Raw genomic sequence first — 6274 nt, 5'->3', positions numbered from 1 at the left:
AACTAACCAACTAAAACAATGACAACTCTCAAAGTAGCAAAAAAAAAAAAGAAAAGAAATTAAGTCTGTTATGCTATGCTGCAGAAGATGTTATGAGTTGAACACTGGCTATGGAAAAGTTGGCAAAACGGCTGAAGGTCCTTACATTTATCATACATCTTTGACCTAGTCATTTCACTTCTAGAAGTCAGGAAGCTAGGAATCTTTGCTCAGAAAATTAGAAATACCTGACTTACTCTGATCACCTCTTCCAAGAGGGCTTCCTAGAACCTAAGTCCACCTGACTTCTTTCCTCTTCAGCCTATTTCCCGCCTACCAGACTGCAAACCCAACCAAAAAGGGGACTTTGTCTCAATTATCACTTCATCTTTGAGATCTTGAGCTCTGCCAGGCATATCTATGACAGAATGAATGCAATGTAGGCCAAAAAGATATTTGCTGCTCTGTCATTTACAGTGTTGAAAAATAAAAATTAAAATAAGAGAACTTACTCTACTACGGTACGTCATGCACTGTAAGAGCATGCCATTAAAAAGGTTACACTGAATCAGCAAAACCACAGAAAAATGCTTTAGATAAACTGTGAATATAAAGCATTTCTCTGTTCCCTTCACAGCATCATCTCAACAAGCCAGACAAGATCCAGAAATGTTCTCTGGGGTTAAAGTGGGTGGTGAGACAGTGGGTGATTTTTTAAATTTTCTTCAAAAATTTCCAAATTCTTTTAAAAGATACAGCTCAACCCCTAAGCCCACAAAGACAAGATGGTTCAGTGACACCTGAAGGGAGGGAATCACACAGTGGACGGGGGCTGGCTCTGCAGAGGCCTGCCCCTCACTATATGCAGCCCTGAGCCACTCCGGGCTTCAGTTTCATCCTTTCAAAAATGGGCACAATAGACCATCTCTCTTACTGAGCTGTTATGAGGACTAATTGGTTAATACATGCAGGTGAGGCTACAGCTCGGTGCCTGGCAGAGTAAACACTCGGAACTCTCTTGTTTATTGCTCACGACACGACGAGGAAATGCACTGTGTCATGAACAATAAATGGCCTCACCTCCGTTGCGTACCCCAGACCATAAGCTCTTCATCTCCAATGCTCAGCATGGTCATGGATCTCAGTCAATATTTGAACAAATGAACCCAAAGCCTCTGAGGAGAAGATGCTAATGTTTGTTTTGTGGCAGGGGAGCATGCTGTGCAGTGTGCGAACCCATTAAATCTAACAAAGAAGGAATTTTTCATCTCACTGTACAGACAAAGAAACTGAGGCACAGAGAAGCAAAGAAGCTTGCCCCCAGCTACCTGGGGCTGGTGTCAGGGTCTGAACCCGAGACTGCTGGCTCCAATGCCAGAAGCTTTTCCATAAATCTCCCAGCCAGGGGCAAAGGGAGGAGGAATCTTCCAGCCCCCGAAGCACCAGGGCACCCAGGGGCCTTAGGTCTAGGCACACTGGGGACTCAGTGTTTTGGGACATTGCCATGTCTACAGGTCACTGCCACGTGGTCATGCAGATGCTGGAAATGCCCGCCCAAGAACACTGTAATGGCTGATGGGGGGGCGGGGGCAGTATTAAAATGGTATTTAAATACTCAGTATTACAGAATGTACCCTGGAGCTCTGAGCCCCTCTAAAGCATTTCTCCCACTCCCATAGCCCTGGCACAACCGTTGCCTTGTTGTTCTCTCCCAGCTTTCCCAAGGCCTCACTCCAGCACATTCTTGCCACCCACCAGCAGCAGCAGAGGAAGAGAGAAGTCATCAGTTGGAAGCTGTTTACTATAGCCCCAGGAGGAGAGTAGGAGGCCCCCAGTGCTCACACACCTGCTCCCCCGGGGCCCCCAATGGCTTCTATAACTGAGCTGCCTGTGTACCTCACCCTCTTGGCTCCACTTCCTGCAGCGCATGGGTACCCACTGCCAAAAAGAGCTCTGATTCTTTCTGGAAGACCCAGGAGAGGAACTTCCTTGACTCGGAAGCAGGAGAATGTAGGGCACCTGGCAGTCACCCAAGCCCTACGATCACATTGTTTGGGCTTCTTCAGCCAAGACCTGTTCTGGGGCCCCTTGTGCTCAGAGCCGCAGTCAAGGACATCTGAAGAAACTGGGAGAGAAGGAAGCCCTGGGCAGTGGTCCTGGGAGGAACCAGGACACAGACACAGTCTCCCAGCAGACGGTGGCCTTCACAAGCACAGGGGGTACAGTGTGGCCATCATATCCCCAGCACATAGGACAGTGCTGGGCACACAGTAGCCAGCAGTGTTTCTGAGGCACTTTGTGCCCGGCACTTGCAAATTGGTGCACAGATTAACTCTCAGCATTTCATGTATTGATGTAAACTTAGAGTCTCCTTTAGAATGAACATTCCCTCATAACAGAGGGAAAAACTGAGCCACAAAGAAATTGATTGCTTCAAATCACATAGGCAACACAGCACTGCAGAAATAATTTAATCTCATGCAGGCCCGTGTTCTCAGGATGCCCAAGAAAACTTTCTTGTATTTTTTTTTTCTTTGTTGAGATGGAGTCTTGCTCTGTCGCCCAGGCTGGAGTGCAGTGGCGAGATCTTGGCTCACTGCAACCTCCGCCTTCTGGGTTCAAGAGATACTCCTGCCTCAGCCTCCTAAGTAGCTGGGATTATAGGTGCTTGCCACCACGCCCAGCTAATGTTTTTGTATTTTTAGTAGAGATAGGGTTTCACCATGTTAGCCAGACTGGAAAATTGCTTGTACTTTGAAAGAATGACCCCATCCTTCAAAAATTCCCAAGAGGGTGATGTCTCCTTTTCCTCAGCTTCCCTTACAGCCATCACAAGGAAAAATAATCACCCCTATAGGCTAAGGGTGGGGGCTCACACCTGTAATCCCAGCACTTCACAAGGCCAATGGGGGAGAGACCCTTGAGCCTGTGAGTTTCAGACCAGCTTGGACAACATAGCGAGAGCCTGTTTCTAAAAAAGTGTCACTGCTAAAAATAATCTCTTCAAGGACATAGTGGCAGTAGCGATGAGAGGAGCCCAGGAAGCAACTGTCCTGGGCCTCACATTGACAGATAACTTCAGTTTACATTTTTGATGTGACGCACTAATAAAATTTTAAAGACATTTATTCTATCACTTTAAACTTGGACCATATTACCAAACCACCCTCACCATGCACTTTCAATTTGTATTTATGATATGGTCAAATAAATTCTGTAATTAACTTGTAACTATACCAATTATGCTGCATCGTATTGGGGGTTTAAAGCAGTTAAATGTGTAAACATAAACATCTTAAACATGCTGCAAGCTTTTCGGCACTCTTTTTGTACCTTTGCATTTTTAAAATTCACTGAGATGAATAAATTCCCTGGGATGTCCTGATTGTTCCTCGCTGTCCCCAGAATGGAAGTGGGGGTGTGAGTGAGGATAGAGGGGTGGAAGATGCCTGAAACTGGTTATTAAAGCCCAGTTTATTCCAAAGCACTCTGAATCTGAGAGGCTGTTTCCTCATTACATTGAATTCGGGCTATTTTTATGTCTCCTTTGTGTCTAACGGCAACAATCAGAGGCCTATCCTCATACCACGGGGGACTGCTGCAGTGAGATGGTTGAGCAATCTGGGGAGAGTTTTGGATGGGGCAATTTGTTTAGCATCCAAATCTTTTACAAAGCACGCCCTTCTTATCACCCATTCCCCAAATTACAAAAGCAGAGAAGATCACGATCAGCTGGCATGGGACAAAAGATCCAGTCTTTTTATTTTTATTTATTTTTATTTTTTTTTTAACAATCTGAAACAACAGCCACTCCTACAGACACAGTTTTACAAGAATACCCAACCCAGGACACGTTAAAGAACTGCCATCACACAAGGGAAGCAGGAAAAAGAACAGAACAACAAGGCCCAGAGCTATCACAGCTAACACAGAAGTCCCCTGGTGTACCTCAACAGGAAAAGGGGACTCAGAGTGATGAAATCCACAAGCTGCTTCCATGAAGTCAACATGTTTGAGAAAAGGACCTCCTCAAAGAAAACAAGATTCCAACGCTCTCCAGCTCCATGCCAGCCACCGGTGGCAGGCGCCACTCCAGGGAGCCTGAACTAACTCCATGCCATGCAGCCCTCACTTTCTGGCCTGAGGATGCCCATTCCCAGAACCCAACCAATCAAGTGCACATCTCCTTGTAAGTCATCTCTCTAGCCTGCTCACCTGCCTCTGGCTTGGAAAACAGAAATTTCGAGCTTTGCTCCCCAAGACAGCTAAATGACAGACCGTTTGCTGATCACCACGGGCCCCAATAGAAACAAACTAAAACTGTCTCCTAGTCATCTTAAATAACGGCAAAGAAGTACTGCATTACGGGGGAGTCACACTTGCGAGGCGGAGAGTGTCCCATCGCCAGGCAGCCACCATAAACCTAGAATTTTCATGGCCCTGAGATGTCTCATTCCTCTTCTTATAAAAGGTGGAAGGCTGCAGCCCAGGGGCTCACGGGGACTGGCGTTAAGTCACATGGCTAGTTGGTGACCCCGCCACAAAGAGCCCAGTCACCCTGATCCCTAGGTGGAGCCTTCTATTGTGATATTGTGCTGGCCTAGAGCCAGAACCAGAGCAAAACTATTTTATAAAATGCAAAACTGTTTTTAAGATAAGTTGAAATGGCTGCCCCATTCTCCTCACAATAACTACTGTCCTTGGCCTCTGTAAATAGAACTGTTAGTTTGTTCTTCAAAACTATGTAAAGCTGTTTACCTTTTCTTATCAGTAACTGCCAGAATTGCTAGCCTTTGCTTACCGGCAATTGCCAGACTAAGCAGCCCAAGCTAGTTCCAACCTGGCTCCTGTGGCAAGTCCCCATCCCTTGGAATGTCCGGAGACCCCCACCCTCATCTCTGCCCAGGAGGTAATTTACAGAATCCACTAGCCCTCGGAATGCGTGAAGCCTTTTCATCCCCATCCCTGCCCCTCACCCCCACTCCCAAGGTGGTTTTTCGGGTATAAAAAATCGTGGCACCCTCCTGTTGCCGCCACAGGTTGGAGAGACGTGAGTCCTCTGTGGTCGCCGGCATAATAAATGACCCTGCAATCTGGCATACTTTTGTCTTGTGATAACTTTCTACACTCGGTCAAATACAACACTATCACCTGGGTCTTTCCTCTTCTAAACCACGACTCTCAAAACAGCTATTATTTTAGAATCTGCAAGTGTGGCTGATTGATAACACTGTCAATAGTAACAGTGTAGCAGTAAGAGCTGTAATAAACGCAATAACCGTAACATTAAGAAGAAAACAGGTCGGGCTCGGTGAGTCACGCCTGTAATCCTAGCGCTTTGGGAGGCAGAGGCAGGTGGATTGCCTGAGCTCAGGCGTTCAAGGCCAGCCTGGGCAACATGGTGAAATCCCGTCTCTACTAAAACACAAAAAATTAGCTGGCGTGGTGGCGGGCACCTGTAGTCCCAGCTACTCGGGAGACTAAGGCAGGAGAATGGCTTGAACCCGGGCAGCGGCGGTTGCACTGAGCTGAGATCCCGCCACTGCACTCCAGCCTGGGGATCAGAGACTCCGTCTCCAAAAAAACCAGAAGAAAACTTGAACATTGTGGAAAGCTTTTTGTTTTGCTTTGTTTTGTTTTTTCACTTCTGCTGCCCAAAGCCAGCCAAGTGCCTTGAAGTCAGCATCGAGGGTTATTGACAAGACTAAGAGAATCAAAGTCCTTGAAAGAGCGAGGAGGAGGCCCCGGCGGCGGTACTCACCAGCGCTCCCTCCGCAGGTGCTGGGCTGGAGGCGGCGGCCAGGTGGAGCGCGGCGCCCCGGGTATATATGGAGAAGGTGTTGCGCAAAGAGGCCGGCGGCCGCTGTCATCACGCCCCTTCCACATTCCAGGACCGCCTGCCGCCGCCGCCGGGGCACTGCCTACCTGCCGCCTTAATGAGCCCATCGCGAATTCGCCCGCTGCGCGGCCAGCCAGGCTGCGGGGAGAAAGGCTCCGACGGGCCCTGCCGCCCGAACGGGCCCGAACCGCCCCGAACCGCCCCGCGCCCGGTCGGCGTCCCGCGCGCTATGGCCTGGCTGGCGCGCGCCCTCTCCCGCCCCGACTGGGTCCGCACAGGATTCCCGCACGTGGTGGGTAGCGGGACTGCCCGGCCCGGCCTTCCTTTCAAGAGACAGGAAGACACAGATAAAAAGCCAGTTGGAAAGTCAGGGATAAAGCCCTCGAAACAAAGCTTGGATTGTTCAGCTTTATCAGCCCGGGGGGCGCTTTCTGCCCGGGGGTCTGGGCTCTCTAG

The 6274-nt window shown here is 48.8% G+C and overlaps 1 protein-coding gene across 2 annotated transcripts in view; it reads right to left on the bottom strand.

Annotated features, from left to right (window-relative positions):
- Nucleotides 1-6007, bottom strand: part of SLC34A2 (solute carrier family 34 member 2) — a 23482-nt gene extending 17475 nt beyond the window's left edge. Inside the window, exons 1-2 of one of the 2 annotated variants that reach the window (XM_017518412.2) lie at nucleotides 5741-5848; nucleotides 1060-1152 (exon numbers count right to left, since the gene is read on the bottom strand). The gene's annotated coding sequence lies outside the window, so the exon portion shown is untranslated. Of the gene's footprint in view, nucleotides 1-1059; nucleotides 1153-5740 lie in introns of both variants that reach the window. The other variant, XM_017518411.2, reaches the window with a different exon arrangement.
- Nucleotides 6008-6274: the final 267 nt, after the last annotated feature.

The sequence above is a fragment of the Cebus imitator genome, unplaced genomic scaffold (genome assembly GCF_001604975.1).
Source record: "Cebus imitator isolate Cc_AM_T3 unplaced genomic scaffold, Cebus_imitator-1.0 Scaffold679, whole genome shotgun sequence".
NCBI lineage: Eukaryota > Metazoa > Chordata > Mammalia > Primates > Cebidae > Cebus > Cebus imitator.
The sequence above is the reverse complement of the archived record's forward strand: the minus strand, read 5'-3'. Positions and strand labels throughout refer to the sequence as shown.